The sequence below is a fragment of the Athene noctua genome, chromosome Z (assembly GCF_965140245.1).
Source record: "Athene noctua chromosome Z, bAthNoc1.hap1.1, whole genome shotgun sequence".
Lineage (NCBI taxonomy): Eukaryota > Metazoa > Chordata > Aves > Strigiformes > Strigidae > Athene > Athene noctua.
In genome coordinates this window covers 47,180,817-47,206,627 of record NC_134077.1, presented here as the reverse complement: position 1 = coordinate 47,206,627, position 25,811 = coordinate 47,180,817, and the positions used below count along the sequence as shown (strand labels likewise).

Genomic DNA, 25,811 nt, shown 5'->3' with positions numbered 1-25,811 from the left:
CTGAACCCCCCTCGGCGGACGCAGGAGCTCGGACGGGAACCGCCCCGCGCCGCCTCGCCGCGCCCGCTCGCTTCCCCGCTCGGACGGAGGCGAGATGCGGGGGACCGCCGGCGCCGCCCGCCCCCCAGGCCCCGCCCGCTCCCGGCGGCGGCAGCGGCTCCCCGGCTCGCCGGCGGCGCTTGCGGAGAGGGCGGCGGCGGCTCCTCCTGGCCCGAGCTATGGCGGCCGCTGCATCCGCCCGGCGGCGGCGCGGGGAGGGGCGGGGAGGCTGCCGCGCCTAGCCCGGGGCCGGGGTAGGGGGGGGGCCGCGGCGCCCGGGCGCTCGCCCGTCTGTCAGAGCCTCTTAGCCCGCCGGCCGCCGCCACGTCTCGCGAGACGAGCGCCGCCGGTGGGGGATGCGCGGAGGCTTGCGCGGGCCCCGCCGCATGTGGCGGGCGAGGGGGCTGCTCGCCCTCCTCCCCCTCCCCTCCGGCCGCTGCCCGAAGCGCTTCGCGGGCGGGGCGGGGCGGCCGGTCGGCGGGAGGGAGACTCGGCGGCCGCGGGGCTCCGAGGCGCGGGCAGCCTCGGGGACCACCGCCGCTGCGCCGCTGGCTCTGCGCGGCTCAGCGGCCGCTGCCCGGCCCACTCGCCCCGAAACCAGCGCCCAGCCCCGCGGCGAGGCGCCTCGGCCCGCGCTGTGCGGCAGCCGGCTGCTCCGCCGGCGAGCGCGGGTAGCCACGAGGGCTGTGCCCGCGGTGAGCGTGGGCCCGTCAGTGCCGCGGGTGCACAGGGAAGTTTGCCCACGGGTGCCTCGAAGGAGGAAAAATCGAGGAGCAAAAGTAGGTGGTCTTTGAAGCGTTGTTTTCATCTTCCAGGCCCCCGATCTCTTCGGGGCGTGCTGTAAAAATAATTTTCTTCTCGCCTAATAGATCTAGTGCCAGTAATAAGACTTTTTCTGTGTCCTGTGTTGCAGCTTTTCGTCCCTGTTCTCTTAAATTGTATTCTTTCTCCAAAAATACACATGGTTCATTAATTTTCAAAATGCAGTCATTTTGCCTCCCCTCCCTCTCTTAGTGGAGCGTTAAGTGGCAGGATTAAAGCATTAAAGCATGGGAGGTTAGCTCTGAGGCAGTGAAAAAGAAACCTCACATAACGTAAAATCCCTTTGCTTCCATAGTCAGAAATTATAAAGGGATCCACCGTTACTTTTTCATGATGTATTTTTATTGTCTTATACGTGGAGGTAGTAGCTTACAGAATAGCAGGAGAGTTGGGCAGCAGCTGCCAAAACAATTTTACCTTCTTGCTAAAAATCGTCAAGCAGACCTTCATTAGTCCTGTCAAGCAGTGGCATCTCTTTATTTCAAAAACATTTTGGTTGGTACTTTTTGGTTCCAAATCTTTTTTCATAATGATGAGCACTTTTGTGTAGTTTTCCCCTCTTGTCTAGCAAACTGAGTGCCAACATCTGTTTTCTAGCAGACCACATCTCTACTGTTTTAATTAACAACAAACGCAGTGACATAATCCAACAGAGGAAAACTGGAGTTGAAAGCTTGCTTTTTCTTAACAATTACTTACAGGAAGAAGTATTTCAATTTTAAGGATGTGTATATGCATAAAATACCTGAGGACAATTCATTCAGTAGATGGAAAAGATCAGTACACTGATCCTTTCCTGTTCATACACTGTTCTAGAAAAAGAACAAAAATCATATATTTCAAAATTTTTAGAAATTTCTTGATGGACTCCAAAACTTCCAAGAGAAGCATTAAAAAAAAGACAGGATTCTAAAGAATCAACAAAAATCTGTGAGTGAGCTGTAAAATAGATGATTAAACCATGGTGAAATTTTTACTTTCACCAGAGAGCAAGGACTTGAAAAGGAATGGATGATAAAGAGATCAAGTCAGAATAAAGGATTTTGGTTCAGAATTGAAAACAAACAGCACTAGAATAGCAGATTATGTGCAAAGAAAATCCTCCGCTGTACATTTTGCATAAAGAGACATAAACACTGCATGGTCAACACCTGCATAGAATGTCATAAAGCAAGGTGTTTGGAAGCAATTTATATTTGGAAATGGTAATTTCTGTCAGTTTTCTGGAAGCAGCCTGTGAAATTCTATGCTCATGATACAGTTGGTGGTGGTGGGATTGTATTATGGGGTTTAGCTATTTTAAATCAAACAGCATTCTATATATATGGCTAGATATGTATTGGCTACATCTGTGAGGCCCACAACCTCCCTGATGTCAGTTCCTTTTTTGTCTTTGTTGGTATTATTGCAGTGCAGTGCTCAAACATTTAACCTGTCTTGCAGTTCTACATCCCCGGAATCAGTGATCAGGTTGGCCTCGCTCTTACGGCCAAAGCACCAGTCTGAGCCAAACAGGTGGCAGATGGAGCCCTTGCACTTCAGGCTTCAAGAAGAGGATCCTTCTTAGAAGTAGGAAAAGGGAACTGGGTGAGAGGAGTATGCTAATGGAAAGAAAATGGAGCACAGAAGAGCCCTAAGACAGGAGAGTACATCATCCTAGCGGAAAGGCAGTAGGGGCATATGTTTCCACACGAGGGAGAACCTTATGGACATTAAAGAAAAAGACAAAGTGTAGCATTTTAGCAGATATATTTTGTGATGTGCGTCTATCTAATGTAATGTGAGATAATGCTAAATACTGGCTTTGAAGAAAGCGAAGAACTGAGGATGCTACCACAAAGGACTCAAGAATAAGAAGATGGATGAGGAAAATGAAGGCCTCAGAACCAAAAGGATCAAGGAGATTAACCCTGTATGGGAAACTGACAAGAGTAAGAGGAAAATGGACCAAGTCTTCATAAAGGTCCTGAGGCTTCACTTGGCCTGTGAGAAGGGTGAGACAATCTGTAACAGTAAAGAGGAATAAAACCACACAAGCTCCCATTAACTGCCAAGTAAAATGCCATTGATACTAAAAAATACACATTGAAGACCAAAAAAAAAAAAATTCACTTTAAGCTCTTAATTAAATGGTTTCTGACATACCACTACTTTAACACAGTAGAGTCTGGGTGTTAGTGAACAAAACAAAAATGTAATAAAAGCAAGCAATAAGTTCTAGCTAAGATTATTTACCACAGAGTGTTAACAATTATTTTTTTTTCTTTGCAAAGTGTTGAGGGAGTTGCTGTGGTGAGTTTCAGTGTCCTGTCAGAGATGCAAAAGCACTACTGAAAACCCCAAATTTGATTTTGGTAGTTTGAAAACTAGGGAACATTGGATTAATATTTATTTATACATTTATAATACATACACTTACCAGAGAAAATACCAGATGTAGTTGGCTCAATGGCTTACCATTATCAGAGGTACCTTTCATCACCAGACACACCCTTTTGGCACTGTAGTGCATCAGAAGGGTCTCTTGAGGATGACTGTCAGCATTGGTAAAATATCTGTACAAACCTCCATGGTGAGAAGAACAGAACAGCTCTTCTGGGTCAGATGAAGAGTTTATTTAGTCCAGTTACCAGCCTGCAGCAGTGGCCACCAAGGAAAGTCTGCCTAAGAACGTGGCAAGCACAGGTCTTATGGGTACTTTCTCAGCCTCCAACATTTTGCAGCTAGGATATGACTAAGCAAGCCAGAGGGGCTTTCTCTTCCATTAACTTGTTTTGTCCCTGACATCATGCAGATTCCCCTATGCTCTGTGGCAGGGACTTCCACATATAAATGTGGTATGGAGGAACTGCCATCTTTTTTACTACTTTGAACTTGCTATTTCTCAGCTTCACTGGATACTCCATAGTGCTCATTTGATACCCAATATGAAACCCTGGTATGACGTTATGACTATCATGGCCATTAAGACCTTGACTAGATCTCTCTCCCATTTGCCTCTTTTCCTAGCAGAATAACTGGCTCCTGTAGCCACTGTTCCACACATCCTTGCTCGTCTCTTGGTTCCACCAGATCCTTTTTTGAGGTGCGCACACAGTGTTCAGTTTGTGAGTGCACTTTAGATCCCTTTTTAGTGTGTGAACAGACCATTTAGTCCTATTCTTTTTCCTGTGTTTAAATCAGCTACTTATCAAAACACAAGACCTTCCCTCTTATTTCATTGATCCTTAGTTTCCTGAAATCCTTTGGCAAGAGATCTTGTCAAAAGTGTTTCAGAAAACCATGTAAAGAGTTTCAACTAAATCTTATCTAGTTGCTTTTGAACACCTTTAGAGAACTCTGGCACACTCACAGTGTACAAGAGCTGTGCTGACACTCCAAAAATCATATTTGCCTCTGTGCCCACTGACTCTATGTTTTGCTACAGTTTCTTATGGTTTGTGTCATGACAGGCACCAGACTTACAAGCCTGTAGATGGACATATCTCCCCTCAAATCGTCAAAAATAGCTATCTCCAAAGTTCATGTCCTCAGTAACAAAGCTCTTTTTAAGATGCTGTGCATCAGAGTTAATAATTCAGCAGTTTTGTCCTTGAGGTCCTCTGGAGCTTAGGGCTCAGTGCCATTTGGACCTGGTTACTGTTCAGACTTTACCGACTTGCTGTTCCACATACGTGTAAAGGACAACTTCTTACTCATTTTAAAATTTTTTTGTGCATATTCTGTTTGGACTGTCATCTCATGTTTATGATGTTTTCTTTTGGATTTAATATATTTGGACACAACTTCAGCTTTTCAAAGGATTACTTCTTCTAGTAACTTGCCTTATTCCTGATGGTTAGTTGTACCAGCTTCCCTTCAAGTTACTCTTGATTGGTGGTATAAGTTTGCTCTGTCTCTCCAAAATTATATTTTTCAGCAGTCAACATCTTTTTGGTCTCCTCTCCACCTTTGGCTTTGACCAGCTTCCTCACTTCGTTTTTTGTTTGTTTGTTTGGGTTTTTTTCTGTTGAGCATAGGTCCAGTGGATTTGGGGGTTTTGCACACTTTTTGTTTCTGCAGGGCAAGCTATAGTCCCTGTTGCAATGCAGTTCTTCAGTGCTAAAATTTTGGAACAGGTCCCATGTATGCGTTGCTTGAACCACAGTGAGGGTTATTGCCCCTCCGCATACCACTTACCTAGTTGCTCCTTGATACAGTTATCATTAGCGTCTAAAAATGTTGTTTCTGTATCATGATCCCATGTCACATTTTCCCAGACAGCACACAGTCTGATTCTTCTTTCCTTCTTTTCCTTCATTTGTTTTTTCTTTTATATTCTTTCCTTCCTTCTTTTTTCCTTCCTGTTCTGTAACAAATAGAGGCACAGTTAATATTTATATCCTACTTCTGTGCTGTTTATTGTGTCCTTTGTAACTATTGCAGGTGTTCATCTGAATCAATGTTTAAGTAATACTGTCTTTCTTTTCCCAGAAATCTGGATGAAGTCCTAACAAATACTGTATTGTCATGTGGCAACTTACCTGTATTTGTATTATACTAATCCTAGCTTACAAGAAAAAAAGGTAATTTCAGTAACACTTCTGAAAGGCTGCCAGATAAATCCTATGATTAAGACACTCAGAAATGAAACCCATTTGCTGGCAGCCAAATGTGGTTGTGGAACAATCTGTTTCAGGGGCATTTCTTGTTCCAACCATGCTTTTGATGTGTCCATGTGTGTCTTTAATATTTCACTGCCCTAACACACAGTGCCGTGTTTTTATTGACCTAGTGGTAATGAGAGTACCTCCATAATTAACTCTAGTTACTTCTAATATTTGAGTATTTCTAACATTCTCAGTCTGAAGACTGACATGTAAGGTAGCTTTTGGATAGCTTTTGCAAAGGACTTCCAATTTTTAATACTCCTCTTAGCATGCAGTTACTTAGGAGTGAGGTAGAGAGTAATCTCATGTCCATCCAGAAATGGAAATTTTTGCAAGATGCTGTGCTTTTTTGGTAGCTGGAGGAAGGACATTCAGCACCTGCTCCCTGGCCTGAGTTTTGAATTTCCATGTCTAGTTTCAGGGTGCTGGTTTATCTATAAAGTTCTGGTTGTCTTAGTATCCAAGAGACTGCCTTTCATCCTGTGCCCATATCCATCCAGTCAAGACCAGCGAAGCCCCACAGGCTCTAGAAATCACTGCCAAAGTCTACGTGTGACAAAGTGAGATTAAATGTGAAGACCTTATAATTATGAACTTTAATTATCACATATAATCTAAAGCACTTAATGTCTGACTCATTCCTTTTTTTGCCTAGCATTTGAAAATTGCAGTATGTATGTACATGTGAGGAAGAAGAAATTATTCAAAGGGGAGATGGAATTTGTTATCTTAAACTGCTGTGGTTATAGGCAGTTGCATTAAGAATAACTTGAGAATATAGATTAACATACTGCAACAGTTCTGGAAATGGAAATAAATAAGCAAACAAACAGGCTTTTTGTTCAGCCCAATGTATCTTCAAAATTATACTCTTCATGAATTTTTTTTATTATGTTTCTAGTTTTAGTCATTTCTACGTGTTTCAGTCTCCGAGGAATTTTATAATAGATGAAGCTGCAGGGCAGCACTGAGGTGCTGCTGAAATGTAAAGTGGACAGCCTGAATGCTCAGTAACTGTTCAGTCCAGATCACAGAGTACTAATTTTGATTCCAAACCTTGCATGCAGATTGCAGCCAAGTAGCTCAGGGTAGAGCTCAGTTGCTGTCACCAGAGAGCCTCCAATTTAATTTCTCTGCGAGCAAGGAACCTGTTCTGATACTTCCTTCCTGACATTTCTGCATGAACTATGTCCATTTTGCATGATTTAGTTCCTTCATCTCTTTTCTCTCTAGAACTGTGTGCAAGAAGTCATCTCAAGCATTAAACTGCTGGAGATCATTCTCCATATATAGACATGAGATCACCAGAATACAGGAAAGAGTAACTGCCTTACCCTTCAGGGGTTAATCTGAGTGATTTCTGTTTCTCATTTTTCCTTTTCAAAGTGATATTTTTTTTGTTTGGTTACTTAATCATGTTTCTTGAAGATAAAATAACTTACACATCCTTGTATTCCATTCATTAGCTTCTGAAACAGATGTCCTTTGGAGCAGACACACATTGCATAAAGAAGACTAAATGGGTTGGTCAGCAGTGCACCAGTGCCCACAGAGAGGATGTCTATATGTTCAGAAGCTCAAGCCAGCTATCTACATGCTATCCATACAATTAGTTTTCAGTCCTTTTCTTTTATTTCTACTTGCATTATGACAGCCCATTAAATTATTTTTCTTTCATGTTCTGTAAACCCTTATTATCAAAATTGAGTGGATGTTACCAACCATTTATGTTGCAGTTATCCTTTTTTTTTTTTACCTTGTCTACTTCATTCAGTGTTTGGAAAACTCTGAGGTGTTGTTCTGCCTTATTATAATCTATTATTTTAGATTTTTTTTCTTCTGAGGTTTTCTTGTGGGAAACCATCTAATATTTCGAAGAGATATCTCGACACTGTACTTACTGTTTAGCAACTGGTTGGTGAAGTGACAGAAGTTAAAAAAAAAAAGTGTAGGAAACAAAATATGTGAACAAATACATCCTGCTGGATCCAAGAGCCTAGAAGAGGAGGGGCTGCTCAGCTCCGCATCCCCAGGTTCAACCAGCAGTGAGGTAGATGCACACAGAGCACACGTACACACCATACACATACCTTTACACATACCTGAACACACAGATCACACAGACACCAAAAGCACTCACATGGACTCAGGCAGCGCCAAGGGCCTCATTCTGCTCCTCTCTGGCAGACCAGGGTGGGGATCCATAAGTGGTGACATGCACACAAGTGAATGAGGTAGGTCCTTCTGGCAATTGTCTCAGACCCTCAGCCTACCAGCAGCTGCCCCTTGATCTGTGTCCCCAGTTGTTGGAGTTGCTGGCACCAGGATGTGCAGCCCCTGAGGCTGCAGCCCCACACCAGCTGCTGCAACAGACCATTACATGCACCGCCCCCCCCCAGCCAACTACTTACCTGCCACTGGCCCCTTTTTGCCCCGTTGCCCCTCGTTTTCCCACACCTGGTCCTCTACAGATCACCTCAACCCCCTTTTCACACCTTTGGTTCCTCCCCAAACATCCCATAATAAATCCTATGGGATTTCAAGCTGCTCTTCCCCTGCACCCACAACATGTCCCCCAGCCCTGATCATCAACCCCCCCTCAGTCCAAAATTATTTGATTTTTATTTCATCAGATTAAAAAAAGAGTGAGAAAAATACATGATTCAAATATTGATCAACTGTTGTATATTTGTATGGTTGTAACAGTTTTCTCGGGAAAACAAGAAAATCTGACTATTCCAAAATAAGGTTATACTTGAAAATAATCCAGAACTAATGAAAATAATCCAGAGCTAATAGAAAGTATAGAATTTAACAGGATGACATTTGGTGTTCACAGCCTCTGTAGTCCAATGGATGCTGACAGGTTTGTGTAGCCTTATTTCCATGCCTTTTAACTATGGCTGTTCCCACAATTTTACTAATTCTCATGTTTGAAACTGTCATGATTTGCCTGTAAAGTATAACTACTAGCTTGAGTGTTTCTTAAAAAGTTTTTCGTGGTTACTACCTGATGTTACTTGATCTCAGTGATACTTTCTTTGCATTATATTAATGTGGAATCAATAGACTCCTTATATGTAGGGCTCCAGCAGCTTAAACTTGCCAAGTCTTGTATACTGACCTTACAGAAGTTAAGTCAAATTGAGTTAGATTTCAGATCTACCACTAATCAACAGAAGTTCTAACATTCATTTTAACAAGAGTGGGAACTGGAGTAGGCACTGCCAAAGAGATTCATGTGTATGCTACATGTTTCTGCAATGCAAAAATTTTTCATTCTTTTCTACTACCAAATTTATGCCAGGAAAATGGATACTAATTAATTCTAGGATACTATTTAAGATAGTTAGAAATCTAAGCAGAATTTTGCTCCAGGCTCTCGCTGGTAGGTGCCACAAAGGTATTTGTCAAAGTAGAGTAAAATAAATGCTTAAAACTGAGTAGTTCAGGCTGCAGGGAGAAGTCTAATATTACTTATCCTCTCATTATATATTTTTTTCATGTTTTAAGGGGATTGCATGTTCAGGAAGTTAAGGTTATGGGAAAGGAAGATTATATTACTTCTGTTGTATATCACAAATATCCTCCCTTACTCATTTAACATTAATTCATATTCAGATAATTGGGGAGGGATGGTATGTAATTGTGATGCTTATGATATTTGGTAGGCATCAGAGGACAAGATGCTGGGTAGCTGATCAAGGAAGATAGACCTTTACCATATCACTGAAGATGGCTGCATAGGGGACTTGTGTGCCACCCAGCCTTCAGAGTGATAGCAACTAGGAGCAGAGTCACTGGGAGGGAATCAACTGAGTTTTCTCATAAGCAGTTTTAATAGTGATTTCTCTCCTTTCATTCTCAGAAGAGGAGATGCATATAGAAACACAAGGGAACTAAGGTGGGAGAAGAGGCTTAATAGTGGTAAAGGAGCATATTCTGACTTGAATCACTTTACACATGGAAAAAATGAGGCATGGAAAGATGACGTCTTGAATCAAATCTACTGTGTCTGAGTGGAGGTGGATATTTTGAACATACAATACCCTCCCAGTTTTAATTTCCACATTTTTGTTCCGCCCACAGATTCATTGAGGAAATTACTAATACCAAAGGTAGTCAAATCCATTATAATCTTATAAGTAGTGGGAGCTGAAAGCACAGGTTTGTAGTAGTGCACTTGTTTTTCCCCTTGCTTTCAGTCTTAGGACATATCTCAGAACTACAGTTTGCATTACAGATATTAGTCGTAGATCCTTTGTGTAGCTTTTTAAGATATGTTGGCAGGATAAATTGCTGTATAATTTATTGTATTCCTGAACAATGCTAAATATTGTGGTCAAGTGTTCTTTTTTCTTAGGGTATTTTTATCTGTGTTCTTGAAGTCTTTAAATGCTTAGATAGTGACTCACCTGCATCCTTTCAGAGAGTTTATTGCTAACCTCTGAAAATCATTACATCAAAGTTTTAGAAAAAAATGTAGCCCCATGTCTTTAAATGGGGTAGAATCCAAACATTTTTTTATTATCCTTAAAGTGATTTTTGAACTTTTTTCCTAGGATAAGTTCAGAGTGACCTGAGTGAATGGTCCCTGGAACAGCTAAGGATTTAACATTGATGAAAATTCACTGGAAAAGATAGCATGTACATGGTACTTCCAAATAACCATGAATGATTCAAAGGAAAAAAAAATGTTAACATAGCTAATGAAACCCCTGCCATGATACACCATCAGTTAAAAAAAAAGGATAAAAACACTCTAAGTTGTTATAATATTCAGTCTGTAACTCATCTCCATTTGAAATCATACAGACAGTTCTGACTGATTAGTCTGCATTAAAAAAAATCCCAACAATAGACACAGGTTTCCAGTTTTAGAGGAATAAAAGTACTGAGAAGAGGGAAAATGAGAGTCTGAAAAAGCTGTGGTTCTTTATAGAGGTCAGATAGAAAGGGGCTTAGTGGATGTGTGCAAAATGCTGGAAGGCAATGGAAGAGGGAAAATAGGGAGCTACAGTCTACTTTTCTACTAGACTGGGAGAATCAGTTAAAAAGTAATGATATACAGCATAATTCATTTGTTGATATAGATGTCATAGACTAAGGTAGATGGGAAGATAGGAGTAGCCATTCAAATGACCAATAAAAACATTGCATTATCTTACTTTACATAGTGTTTTTGCTCCTAGGAAAACACCCTTGTTCAGAGGCAGCTGGTGGCAAAAGTGGTCATCAGGTACCTTTATAAATTCTGGAAAACTAAACGGGAGGCACAAAATCTAAGGCAAATTCTGGTAGGAATGTTCAAAAGCAAATCTACTCTTTTGATTTTCTTCCTCCTTGATGAAAGATACATAAAACTCCAGCAAAACAGATACCAACTTGCTCCTGCTTTGATCAGTTAACCGGTACATATTTTCAAAGCATCCTGTAAACAGTTCATTTAGACCAAGAGGGAGAACTTCTGCTATAACTATAGCTCATTTCTACCCCACATGTAATATTGTAAGATTTGTTTTATCCAGTTTCAAAAATAGCTATTTCAACTCTGTCAAAAAACATATGGCAAGCATCACCCTCACACATTGCAGTCTTGTCATCACCCATTTATGTCAAAGGGAATATCATAGGCACTACTTAATCTTTCAGAATGGGCTGGAAGGAAATGCCTTAGAAATACTTTCCTGCAGCTGTCTCTGCACATCCTCTTAATTGTGAGATCTGATTATCCTTCTCAACTAGAACGTCAAAATGCAAAAATATCTAAATTTGTCTTTTGTTTTGTAATGGAAATGATAACCGATTCTTCATTAATTTTTGCTCAACTTTGGCTAACATTTCATTACTTTTTGGCCAACATTACGGGTTGGCCCCATAATGACAAACCTTACAAGGTTGTTCTCTTGTGACCAGCTACCTTCCATAGCAAAGATACACCTTAGAAGAGAGTTTGCCTCCATTCTGCCACTGTCTTGTCTCATTTACAAGTGACATTTTGAATCCCTGTCTGATTGATTCTCCTAAAGCTATTGCTAGCATTCTGGTTTATATTTCTTATCTTGTTTTGGTTTTTTCTTCTTGGTCTTTGTCCAGTAATACCAGTTGGGTCTTAGCAGGCTGAAAGGTATTGGATCCCAGGTTATAGTTTTCAGTACTTCTCTAGGCCACTGAGTTTTAAAACTGCTTAATGACCTATACTGTATTGAAATCAATGGATGTGTAATATATCTGCTCAATTGAATGGCTATACTATATAAATAGCTCAAAACCCAGTTTAGCAAAATATGTAAGCATGTGTTCATCTCCTTTGCTATTCAGCAAGGCACTGAAGAGTGTAGAGTGTATTTAGCATTAAACTTGTCCAGGCCCACTAAGGTCAAGCAGTTTGTTTAAGAGCTGTGGCAAACAAAGGTAGATTGTTAAAAGAAATCCCTCATTAAACATTACTCTGCTGTTTGGTACATGGAAAAAAAGGAACCTAACAAGGAGGTTTGGAGTTCCGGATTGAAATATTTCATTTCTGACTGGACATATTTAAATGTTTTCACTGAGGTTAGTTCTTTAGTTGATCTTGAGTAGAAACTGGAAATAAAATTAATGACACACAGAATTTCCCTAGATTTATTTTTTAGCAATATTCTGAAAGCTGCAACTTTGACTCCATAATCTAATCATTTTGCATTCATGCACATCTTCTCTTTAATCAGATTTCTCATGATATTTTTTTTCCAATTAAAAAAACCCCAATATATCAATTTGTTCTCAAGGAAGAGTGATACATTTTCTCAAAGAAACCAGGGTGATTTAAAAATATTATATAATGATTTCACCACTGAGGACAATGAAATTAGAAAGCAACTTTACATTAAAACTGTTGTGTAAGCTGTGAATACTTAGCATAATGTAGCCCTTACATTTTTGGGAAAAAAAATATTCTTTTGATAAATAGTATTCGTTTGGTGGATGAATAAAGATTCCTTTAAGGTAACTGACTTACAAATACAAATATGATTTGCTGCGAGTTCTGAAGTACAAATTTTGGGTTTTGTTTATCCAGTATGCACAGGAAGGAAAGGTCAGGGCCAAAGGCAGAAAGTTTAGAAATCCAGGACAAAAAGTTACAATACATAATAAGTTTTAATTTTTTGCAGCTGTGCTGTCCTTCTTTCTGTACTATCCAGATGTACTAAAATTCATGTTCTTAGTCTGGCTAATGTCATATTGAGCATTAAGCATTTCGCACACAGAACTGAAGTCACTCTTGGTTTCTTCACCTGCATTCTGACTCGGACATGGGTTAAATTTCAGAACTATTGTTTACCAGAGGAGTCATTTTGGAGATACTGGCAAAAACAGAGTGCTGAGATAAAACATAGATTCTGCTGACTATTTTTTCCATTATTCTGAAGTGAGATTGTCTCAGTTCTAACATTTATGTTGTACTGCTTTTTTTAATCTAATTTATAGAAATTGAATAGTGCTGAAATCCTTGGCTAATGTACTGTTTAAAAAACCTGAAAACCTAGGGTCAAAATTTATTATCAATCTGTTTAATTTAGTCCTGCCCTCTTTGTGAAGTTTTATAACCTCTATTCAAAGTCTGGTCGGATTTGGAGACTGGTTCAGTAGTATATATCATTTTGCCTTGTTCTGAATCTGGTAAGTTGATATCTTTATGCCAGGTCTATTTTCTAAATGCAAACTAGCATTTTTTTCAAAATAATGTTTTTTCAGAAATAGTTGCAGAAGTTCATCATAACAATACACTAACTGATATATATCCCAGTAATTAATCAACACTGTGGGTAAATAAGGAGCATAAAACATCAGCACTTTTGCATTAAAACTTTGCTGAAAATGCAAACTGAGGAAAAAAAAAATTATACAGGAAGGCAGAGAATCTTTAGTTAAATATGAATTAATTATGACAGTTACTCTGATTTAGGCAGTACAGTATTAGAAAATTACATATGTACACATATATATTTGCCGTAAGTGTTATAAGCTGCATGGCTAGTTGAGTCTTAGTCATTTGTTACCTTCTTAATTTCACAGAAGAAATGCTGTACTTTGGTTTTTCATGCCTGGTAAATACAGGTGTAACTACCTTGTATGTCAAAGATTCCAGGGTGCAGACGACCTTCAGAAAACTACATTAAACGAACGCTTCCTCAGTGGTGTTCTGGCTTGGGAAAAGATGCAGGGAAAATTCTTTACCATCTCTCTCCCCACTGTTTTCCTGCCAAGATAAGGTGGTCCCTTTTCTTTCTTTGCTTCCTCTCTCTCCCTCCCCACAGTCAGTAAGAGCCAGGTCTTCCATTTGCTCCCCACCACCAGGCTTACAAAGCCACCATCGTAAACATAACTTTTTGCATGCAAAGAGCCATTCTTTGTGTACAGATTTACTGCTTTTATTCCTTGTTTCTCCTTGTGGGTAGTCTGCATTGCAGGACTAGTCTGAATGGGAATTGCCCAAAGATAGCAACAGAAAAGCCTCTCCCAGAGTTCCCATCTGAACTGCCTCCCACTGTCAACATCCTACATCCTGGTGGTGCCAAAGCACCTTCTCCTTCTCCTGGGAACACGAGGAACTTGCCTATCCCCTGTATACAAAACACTGGATTAGCTATTCAAGTTAAAGGTTAACTCCAAGAGCCCTTTAATTTTGCAATCCCATTCTCTGAGGAAATTAGTTTATTTTACTGCACAGAAGCCTCAATTCACATGAAATGAATGAATGAATCCATTCAGCTGAGGCATCTTGTCTTCCCAGAGTCAGCCTGAAGCTGGTGGGGAGAGCACTTCTAGAAGGCAATTGGCCTAGGCAAGGTCTAATCACCCCCAGAGGGTCCTAACTCCCTCTACTAGCTATGGAAGCAAATAGGCCAGCTAAGTTCTTAAAGTTTGTAAAATTAGGTAGCTGGCACACAAACCGAACAGTTACGTTGGTGCTTGTATCAAGACTCAGGATTGCAGAGCCTGTCAGGCAAGAATAGGAGAGGGCGCATTTTTATTACCCAGTTTGTGAGAAGAGAGCTGTTTTACACAGAATTCTACCACTGGAGAATAAAACTTTTGCCGCTAGATTTAGTATGTCTATGTTTCTTCTTGATTCTTTTTCTCTCTTGAAAGAAAGCAGTAGAGCTATTATAGCCCTGAATTCCAGCGACTGAAGATGACCTAGGGAGCTGAATTTGACCAAGAAAATAATGCAGTGGACTATGATCATGAGAACAATAACGGGCAGGGTGGGGAGGAAGGAAAATAGATTTTGAGAAGGTGTGTAATTGTTGCTTTGGAGTAAGACATATCAACTGCACCAATGACATTCATGGTACATGTTTGTCTAATATAATAAAACCAGCAATGGTAGACTTCCCACCGGCTCGCTCTCTTCTAGTGTTTAACCACCTTTGATGCTCTGGCCTTGGAGAGCTCATTTGGGCAGATGTTTCTATCTGCCCTACCCTCATACCACATAGTTCACTAGCTCCTCACATGAAAGCTTCTTTGTTAGTGTTTGCTCTACCTTTTCATAACTAGACAATCTTTCACCTGGCCAGGGCAGGTGTAATTTCAGCCTTATTCCATGCCAAAAGTAGCAGATACATATTCCTGGGTTGTTTTTTACATTCTTATCCAACTTGTCAATACGTACGTAATGTTTTTATGGAATTTTTTTTAATCTGTACCACGAGTTGCAACATGTAAATGTTTGTGTCTGCAATGAGTCTATACTTTTCAAGGACATTTTTTGAAAAACATGATAAGACTTCTTAAGGGGCTATCTCCTAGTTATGCAAAAAGAATAATATTATTTCTTACACCACAATAATAACAGTTTATTGATTAACACTTTAATTTTTAAAATATCTGGTTTTATCATAACAACATTCCATCTCGTATAGAGATCATTCCACAGCATTTTCAGGATTAAATCATTGTTGCTCTCATCTTCTTACTTTTCAAAATATGTTACATTTCTATTGGAAACATTCACAGGGAAGCAGGTACTTCATTGTGTCTCTTCCTTCTCCTGAGTGTAGAAATAGACTTAATGTGATGATGGTGGGACAGAATATGAGCTCCTGTAATATGGACTAGCTGTTACATTCCTAGTGGTCATAAAACTGAGGAGAAAATTTGTTGCCCTTCTTTGATTCAGTAAGTTCAGTTAAGCTGTAAAGGTAAAACAGAAGCAGACCTGAGCTTTTGTCAGAACTCTCTGAAATTCAATACTCGTTATCAAAATATTGTGTAAATGTTATAGCTCCACAGTTCCAGGTTTTGGCTCAGACTCTGATTGCACTTGAATTGTTTCTGAGTGATCAAAAGAGAAATTAATAGATGCCTAGTAAGAACGCTCACTTTATGTTATTTACCGTCTAGTCTAATCTCAGGACATTTAGATAGCTACGATAAACATCCCTGTGAACTGAACCTAACCTATTCTTGAAGGATTACAGAACATTGAAGTCTATGAAAGCATTAAATATAACTGCTGTCTCAAATTAATCAGTCTTCCACATTTCTTAAGTGCTCACAAATGGTTTCACAATGCTCAGAGGACTACACATTGTGCATTCACAGGGATATTCCATATATATTACAGGAAAGCTGCAGTTTGCTGTACTGTATTGAGAGCAGATGATCTAAAAGAAGGGAACTTACTGTCTTAGGTATAAAAAGGCTAGATAGTACAGAGAGTTTTTTATGCTTTCCAAAGCAGGCATCTATTAATAGAAATCAGAGCCTGGAATATATCCTCCAGTGTAGCCATAAGCAATTCAAAAACATAATTAACAAATAGTCAACGGATGTCGTTTGCATTTTAGGTTGTTAATGCCAGAAGGCTATTGTTAGGTCTGTGAAGTACTTCGATAACTTGCATTTTGGGGAATACAGGATTTTCCTTGGAGCTTGAAATGTGCTGCTTATTAAATTTTGGTGGAAATTAGATTAAAATATTATCATCTACATTGTTAAAAGATAGAAATATGCAGCAGACAAAACCTGTTTTTTTAGTGTAGCATTCACTGTGAAGTTGCCTGAAGTATAATTTTGATTTTTTTTTTAATTTAAAATACAAATCTAACTCTCATGAATAACTGATAGCAAAACTGATTAAGTAGAGTAACATCAAACTAAGTGCTGTATGAGTAAAGTTAAATTATTTTAAAACTGATACATCAAAATAATCCCCAGAGTGACAGAAATCTGCTTCTGTTTAATTTATGACATTTCCATTCAGGTGATGTAAAACTGTCAGAAGAGTTGCTTTGAGCAAAACATTTCAATTTATAATTTTTATACATATTTAAATTCTTAAAACTGTATAGATGTTTTGGTAAGAAGGAATAGAATTAACAGGTGCTGAAATGTTGACATATGCTAAAGCACTTTGTTGAACAGGCAGCTAAGTGGCTCTCTACAGAAACACTAATTTTAATAACAACAAAGCTAGAGACAGTGCCATTTTTCCACATGTTCATGAACTGATAAGCACTTTCACATTTCTTTTCACCACTGGAGTGTCAGCTTCTTTGTTTTCTACTAAAAATGTTAAAAATGGAGCAAACTATCACACATCCAAACAAACCACTTACAAATATCTATCAGGCAGAATTGTTAAGATTTGCTGTATTGCTGTGATAGAAATATGAACAATTTACTTGACATATCTTATATGCTTCAGCAGAACTTAGAGTTACATTGTGTAAGGTAAATGTAGTATAAATATTTCCATGCATTGTTACATTTTATAATGCAGGCATATCTTTTCTGTATTGTCAAATTTCTGTAAAGTGGATCACTGAATATTGAAAGTGCATTTTTTGCATTATTTTTATGAATATCAGTATATTTACAGTATTATTAAATGGAATTTTAATTATCAGACACTAAAAGATTGTGATAATTGTGTGAATTTTTGCATATGTTTGTGAAAACACCCAGTATGTTACACAGTGATTTACCTGTGATACAAAACGTTTAAATGTCTTCTAACGCAGCATTAATAAAATATCTTGTGACTATAAGATAATGGAAATGTGGACACCAGGATGTGTGCACACTTCTGTCGACTAGATGTTATGCTGTGAGCCAGTAATTAAGCATCTACAGAGGGAGACAGAAGCATGTACCTTAGGCTGAGATCTTTCGAAGTCATATGTGTAGTAATACTGAGGGTACTAAACTATTCAGAAGACATCCAATAGTGGGGGAGTTGGAAACAACACTCATATTTTGATAGTGATATTAACAACAAAAAGGTCTTAGAGTCTTGCCCCCTTGGACAGATGGTTCCCTTGCAGCCAGTTGCCCATATCAACTTTTGTCACTGTCTGCTTATCTAGCACCATGAGTCCATTCTCACTACGTGCACAAGGACAGAGCCACTCAAATGCTGATGACAGGCCTACGAACTAATAGATGAAGCAGAAGTAGAAACAAGTATTCTGAAAATTTGCCTGAGCAGAAATGAGCGGATTTTTTATTCCTGTTGCAGGGACCCTTCCTAAGAGGATCAGCGAAGTATTGGTATGAACAAGGTGGATCTGGAGAATCATATCACACAAGGTGTTGCTGAGCATTTTTTAACTTTAATTTGAATTATGCTGACCTGTTTTGAATAGAATGATTCTAGTAATTTTGACTTTGTCCCAATCTTCCTATCATTTTACTTCCACACTAACATGACCTTTCATATTTGAGGACAGGCAGATTTGTACATTGCTTTCAGCCTAATGTTTAGAGGTGCAATGTTACCAGAGTAGCAGTTTTGCATAGCACAGAATGCTTGTTCAGCTTACTGACTGGCTGGCTGCAAACAGGACAACATGTACCACAGAGAGCCTCCAAATGAACTTTAGATATAAACCACTAAAAAGCAACAATATACAATTCTATGTATTTAACTTTGTACAATGATAAGTGAGGTTCATGTTTGCTCTTTAGTCATTACTGGAACAAACACAATTAATAAAAAGATGAAGAGAGGCTGACATGCAAGTTATGATAGCAGTTTCAGGGTTTGTTCCCATCATGATCCAGCACAAAACCTTGTAATTACTCAGATGACTGTCTACCACTTTTTTTTTTTTTTTTTTTTTTTCCCCCTACCTTTTCGTATTTAGAAACCACTCTGTGCCTCCCCAGGGCTAAAATGTTATGCAGAACTGAACTTCAAAAAGTCACAAGCCCCCTGAAGTGGATTATTTAGGATGAAAATGCACAGTTCTGTAAGCCAATCTTCCTGATGTTATGAACCATCCATCAAATTGTTTGCAAAATTTGGACATCAGTAAACACATGGAGATGCTAAAGAAAGAGCACTGGGAGTTTAAAGGCAGATGGCAGGAGCTTCCAATAGATTTAGTTAGGATGTTGTCTGGACTGGATGTGGCTGGCTCTGCAGCTGGGTTTCACAATAAAATAGGTCCTGACACACCTGAGGATTAGGACTACCCAGGAGCTTTCACTGTAGCATAAAGGGCCATGTGAGATAGACTCTTATGGGTGCTACAGTTTAACTATTTGCAACATGAGCCCCAGGCAGCCTTTTCTTACCATTAGCACTTTCAAAACATGCCTGGTAACTGTAACTTACCTGTATCATGAGAGAAGACAGGTCTCTAATAGGTGAGAGATCACCGAAGACTCATGCAGGTAACACTTGTAATTTAAGGAATACATGGGAGAAAGCCAGTGTGAGCGAATGCTAGGTATGGGGTTTTAGCAGGTCCAAACTAAGCTTCTTGAATGATTATTTCCACCAGGAAAGGATTGAAGGCTGATTATCTTGAGAAAGAGACATGCCTATCAGCTGCCTGAATCAGATTAGTCATAAGCTACCCTTCTAAGCTTTCCTTTCAAGCTCGTGTTCACTTTCTTCTGAAATGCCATTCCTTTGAGAACCAACTCTCCCAAGTAGTGTGCAGGAACCCCCCAGCAAAGTGCTGTGACACCAGTGCTTGTGGGACCACCTGGAGTTTGTGGTGCAGGCTTGAGCTATCCTTTTTCTAAAATCCAGCCTGGAACGTAAAGGCATGGATTTAGAAAACAGCGTCTGAAAATCTGTGGCCAAGATTTTGAATAATAAAAGACTAAAGCAAAGCTCTAAACCTGCACTCAAGTTGATTAACTAGAAACCTACTAGCTGTTAGTATTCTAATTTCTGAAAAACAGGCCATAAAAGTACCCATATATATAATTACCTTTCCTTTTTACAGGATGTACTGATGTACAGAACATCAGCAAAAGCCTATTTAGTGCCCAACACCATCCCACTTAATGCTTCTCTTTGAAATGTGGCCGTATTTACACAATACCTATGTTTAACTGTATTGATTTGGACCCGTTTCCAAATTCTGTAAGTCAGTCATAGGAAACATAAAAAATAAATCAGTTAACTTTATACAAATCTGCGTTTGATGTTACACACATCCTCCAGTTACTTCTCGTCTCAATAACATTACAGACCAAAACATGACTCTGACAAGTATAAGGCAATGTGTAAACCTGAAAACACAATTGCTTGTGAAATCTCCTTAAAGCAGGAAGGGGAAAGCTCCAGGGTAACTATAGCTGCATAGTGCAGTGATTCTCAGATGAGTGCTCTGCCTTTTTATGTGTCATCTAAACCCTACATATGTTGGAATAGATGTTCTATTTTAAAGTACTAAGTAAATATTAAACTTCTACACTCTCTGTCTTATTTGCATTCTTTGACACTTGGCTGTGACTTGTTGCAAGCTTCTCAGATGAAGTCACTGTTTAGCAAGATGGAAGATATCTCCAAAGTAATACAAACAAAAATGTTAAAGAAAGACATTTCCTAAATGTTATAGTGCTTTCTCACTAGGTACATATTTAGGGCTCAAATGATAGTAGCATTCTCCCTGCTGTAAGAAGAAAAACTTTGCTGCACTCTCTGGATCAGCTAAGGTCAAGGAATTGACCTTTCTTTTTGCTCTTGCCCTATAAAATGTGGGGAAACCTGTGTCAAGCACATGCTTTTAGATGGACTGAAAGGCCATACTGCAGAACTCACTGCTTGAGGCTCTTCCTTATTCATTTTGCCTGCCAGCCACTTTCTAAAGAGACATGAAGAAAGCTCTGTAAAGCTTTCTTTTCTTTGAGTACATGTTTTAGCTAGATAGTTCTAAGTTTTTGTTTTGTTGTCTGAGCAAGGTAATGAATCAAAGTCATGATCAAATAATGTTTGCTTTTTTTCATTACTGCTAAGAGATTGATTATTTCAGTTAGTAATTTGCAAAAAAAAAAAAAAAAAAAGAAAATGTGAACTATGGAGGTAAACAAAACTTCATTATTACACTGATTTGTGGATGTCTCTGGGAATTTCATCTATGCATCAAGGACTCCCTTGAATACACACTGCATTTAAAGCACAAGATGTTGGCATTTTGTCATTATAATTGCTCCAATTTTGTGGTACAAAGCTAGTCCTAGAAACCAGAAAAAATACTTGAAACAGCAGATTGAGAACAAGTAGGCTTTGTTTCTAGATTTGCTGCTGTCTTTGAGGGTAACTTCAAATAACCATTCATATCAGAGCTTTCAAGAACATCCCCTGATCCTCCAAAGTCAGTTAAAGATATCTAGGAACTGATCTTCCTGTGATAATCAAGGCTCCCGTTTTACTTCAGTATCAGTATCAGAACTCAGCTTAGGAAAATTAAATGACATGCATCTCAAACTGAGCTCTACCATTAAGCAGAGCTTTGATTAAAAAATTCTTATATTCCCCTTTCTAACTCTTGCCAATGTAGGCAGAATGGTCCTAATACTGACCAGAAAAAAATAATTGTAAGGCCAGTTTGGGTGTTCTGAACATCTTCTGGACATTAATGTAATTAACGATAAATACCTTTAAGAAACAGTGTTTGACAACAATGGGTTTTTTAAGAGGTCACAAAAGCTATCCACTTACAGACTGATTTATTTGAATTGCTGATAATACAATATTATGTTTGTAAATTAGGCTTGCTCTCCCATAATTAAGTTCAACAAAACTGAGTTCTAACCAATGCTCTAACCACATACTTCTTGAACATTATACTGCTATAGATTTAGTGACTGCAGCTTGAAAGCATGGCCTCTTCTGTAACACAGCAATCAGGTGTGCTAAATTTTATTAAGAGATTCAATCTACAAAACAAGTATCCTCCTCTGTTACAAGAAATTGCCCCAAATCAGTAACAAGTTTTCCTTCTGCCTATGAACACCATTCAAATCTCTGAGGGAACAAAAAAGTTTGGCTTGCTTTTTCTGTTCCCAACAAATATTTATGAACTGGTTTCGCATCTGATTGCTTTGGGATCATTTATAAAAAGTGTATGGCATCAGCAATTAGAAATACTCTTAAACTGTGGTCATTTGGAAATAAGAGAGAGAATTGTCACTTAAGCTGCTGTTAAAGACTCTAAGGATGGGATTTATGACCCCTAACTTTAGCCATCCAAATTTAAACCTCAAGTTTAAATTGTTTATTCTCACACTAACCTAATGGAGAGACATAAGTGCTGAAAGTGGATGATTGTCTCTTTAAGATAGAAATCTTAGATGGAAAGTGCCTGTCTTTCCATCACCTAGATGATTAATTTATATAAGACATCTAACTTTCAAAAGGTAAAAATAGTTGAAAAGAAATCCCAAGAAATGCCATACTCCAGAACAGGAAAACCATAGAATTTGTCAGAGAATACAGGAAAATTACTCTCATCTGATTTTGAGATGACAAAACTAAAGCACTAAATTAAAAAACAAATCCTGAGAGTATCTTTGTGGAAAGAAGAAATATTAAAATGCTTTTCCAGCTTTCTTTAATAAATACCTTGATACCAGTGTCTATCAGTGAAATGCTGGAAGGAACTGTATTCATCATAATTTTGTGATTTCTTTACTGTTTCATATTTCATATTCTTAATTTAAATTTTATGCATATTCCATCAGTGACTAGAGACACAATGCAATCAACTGCTATCAGCCATCTGCCGTGGACTTCTGGCCTACATACAGGAGGAACCATGCTGGAAAGGGATTCAGACAAGGCTAAAAAATCCTGCATTGCCTGGAAGAGGAGCTGAGTCAGATGTTGAAGGGTGACAGGACTGACACTGGGGCTCAGCATTGGAACTAAAAGAAAAAGTGAATGCTACAATACTGCTTCAGTTAATTTCCTGACAAAAACAGTTGTAAAAATTTATGAAGCTGTTACCTCTGATGAGGAAGGGATGGGGATAACAATGAAAGTATCATGTAATTTGAAAATACATTAGCTTGTGTCTCTTCTCTATCCTCAGTTTCTAAATTCAGAGGCATTCCATAGAGGCTTTTGGATATAGACAGACTCCCCATGAATTCTTCTGCTTGTTTCCCGCCTCTGACTTTCTCTGAGATCCTGTCTTGTAATCTGCTATCCTCCTACAGTTCCTTATGGCACTGTCTATCCAAAAATACATGTGTTCTATAAAGAAACCGCATATTTGCTTGGAACAAGCATCCTGGGTCTTGCTAAATTATACCTTCAACACATTAATTTCCTTCCAGGACAGTTCTTTTCCAATGTAATGGTCCAGGTTAAACGAGTCATTGGGACAGCTACTTTAACCCAAACTGTGCCAGATTACATAGTTCAGGTAAAACTGAGTCTATAGGTAGTCAGTGATCATTTTTTTTTTACCCTGTTTATGAATTGTTACACATGGATGCTTGTTCTCTTAAAACACTCAATGAAATGATAAGAAAATTACTTCACAGATATACTAAGGTGTCATTTGGAGCCAATCTAACATACAGAAGTATCAAATTCTTTCCCTGCTTATGCAATTTTATCCGTACTCAGGGCTGCATAGCATATCCAAAGTCACAGTCAGTTTGTTTGTGCATAACTTGCACCAGACTGCATTTCCTATTGCCAATGTTTTATAATGTGAAACGGTTTTGACCAAAGAAATTTAATGTGGAGTTATAGAGGAGTTTTATGCTTTTTCATTTCCTCCAGTTTCAGACACTGTTCTCCTTTTCCTTTGGCGTTATGCATGCAGACAGACATGCTAATACCTTTATTACATAACTGTACAGAAATGCTCCTGTTTCATTGGAAAGAAGCATCTCGTTCACACACCTTATGCAAAGATATAAACTGCTACACAAGTGAGGACATGCAACGTCAGGCTTGAAAAGGCTATTCAGGTGAAGTCTTCATGGCCCTTCCCTGCACCAGGTAGTGAAACCCTCCCTTTGGCTTGTTTTCCTCTCTTTCTGGAACTGACAAAACACTGCTTTTTGATCACTAATGGGGAAGAACTGTGCAAAGAGAAACAACACCCCCCTCACTTTCAAGGCTGGGTTGACCCCTACTGAACATACTCTTACTACAGCAGATTCAGTGCTGGGTGGACTGTTTTTAAAGACCTAACCTGAATCATATGCATTGCATGAATAAACTTACGGGTTAGCTTAAATTCTTGTAAACCTTTATCATCTCCCTCACCTTTGCCACAATCTGAATGCAGCTGTAGAAAAGCAAACTGCTCAGCAAGCAATAGGATGAATGAACTATGGTTAATGCTTGATTTTGACGTTTAAAAAGATATGTATTCTTCCAGCTGGAGTCTTCACACAGCTGGGGCACATAAAAAGTTTGTCTCAGCTGCAAATCTGTAATCAAATCATAGGTTTTTTTCCTCAGCTGGGGTTTCCGTCCTCTCAACAACCCAATCACAAAGTTTTTGAGAAACTAGTGATTGAAAGACCTCTGCTGACTGATAAATTTATGCAAACCTTACTGGGGCTGAGGGGGAAGGCAGACAGTATGATTATATTTTGATAAGAGACTAGACAGTAATAATTCCAGAAGCTTTTTCTTTAGTTGATGCCTACATACAGGAGGAACCAAAGAAGCTGAAACCAAACTGTATTTGCAAATTTTCAGACACTGAAAGACTGTAACATAGTGGTTCATTATTTCTGAGTTCTTTGTTTGTTATTCTAAGGAAGTTTCTATATGCAGCAGAAGATATACTGATACTCTCTAACTTGAATTAAGTAAACATAACATTAAATTTTAGTCAATTTTACAATACATTTCCTGAAAGAAACAAGAAAGTACACTGAAAAATGGAGAATAGACATAACAGGTAAGATGCTGACAGCTGCGTCTCCCTATTCCTTCAATATTCCCCCTCCCCCTGTCCAACTCTAGTACTTTTCTGGTAACCCTTCTCACTTCAGGGCAGCTTAGGAGTGTTTTGGCAGGGAACAGTCTGCTTATTCTCCCTGGAGACTGCACAGAGATCATAAATCCTTTTGGAGTTCTTAACCCTTACATGTAGCTGACAGCTTAAATAGTCTGCATTACTAAGTTCAAGCAAGAAGCCATGCCAGCATGCAGAGAAATGTGCTGGAAATATTGGGTAGCCAGTTCCACACTTTCTCATTTTTTTATTCAATGGATTTTGCAAGGAGAATCTGAAAGTGCTTTGCTTGAGAAACACCAGTATCATAATTAATACTTACGATAGAAATAGGTCAGTGTACTTTCTTTTGTTAAGTAATTTCTTGTTTTAATCATATCAAGGACTTCCACCCCCTTTTCCTTAAAATTGCAATTTCTGTCGTACTCTATCTTTTCCTCTTGGCATAACTGGCACCTCTTTTATGCCTTCTACTGTTAGAGTAAGAAGGAACCAGGTGCCAATACTTATTATCATGGCAAGGTGATATGTGAATGCCGATTATCTTCTTGTAGAAAAAAGGAAATCATGACCTGTTAAGCCAATCAAGTCAACTATTTAAATGCTAGAAAATTCTGTGAAGATCTTTTTCCATCTGGCTAAATAAAATATGAGAGAAACCTTACATACCTTACTTCTTGCTTATGTTTATATCAGTATGATTATGATACTATTGCAATATGTTTTTCACTGACACAGCACTGCTCCACATATATTTCAGAACATTTTAATGCATTAGGAAATATTTATCCTGCATATAAAACAGAGAAAATAAATTATGTATTCCAAGTGGCATATGATTTTATTGTTACAATTAGGGAGAATACTGATGTCTTGTTTCTTCTTGTTGCATGAGTCCAAAGCTGCAAGAACCGTTTGTGAAAGATACTGGAATGCTGACGTATAATGCTTGGGGTCTTTCCACTGCTTTAGCATACTTGGCATTAGTGTTTGACTGACTGTGTGTTTCTGAAGATGACAGAACATTGTCTCTTTTTTTAGTTTACAGGGTTTTTTCTCCTCTTTTACGTAACTTCAC

General features: G+C 38.8%; 1 long non-coding RNA gene across 1 annotated transcript; it reads left to right on the top strand.

The window, feature by feature from the left end:
• The first annotated feature begins 333 nt into the window (after nucleotides 1-333).
• On the top strand, nucleotides 334-25,473 carry LOC141973902 (uncharacterized). The gene is made up of 3 exons (XR_012635619.1): nucleotides 334-818; nucleotides 18,022-18,092; nucleotides 22,488-25,473. It is a non-coding gene; the product is annotated as an uncharacterized LOC141973902 (long non-coding RNA).
• Nucleotides 25,474-25,811: the final 338 nt, after the last annotated feature.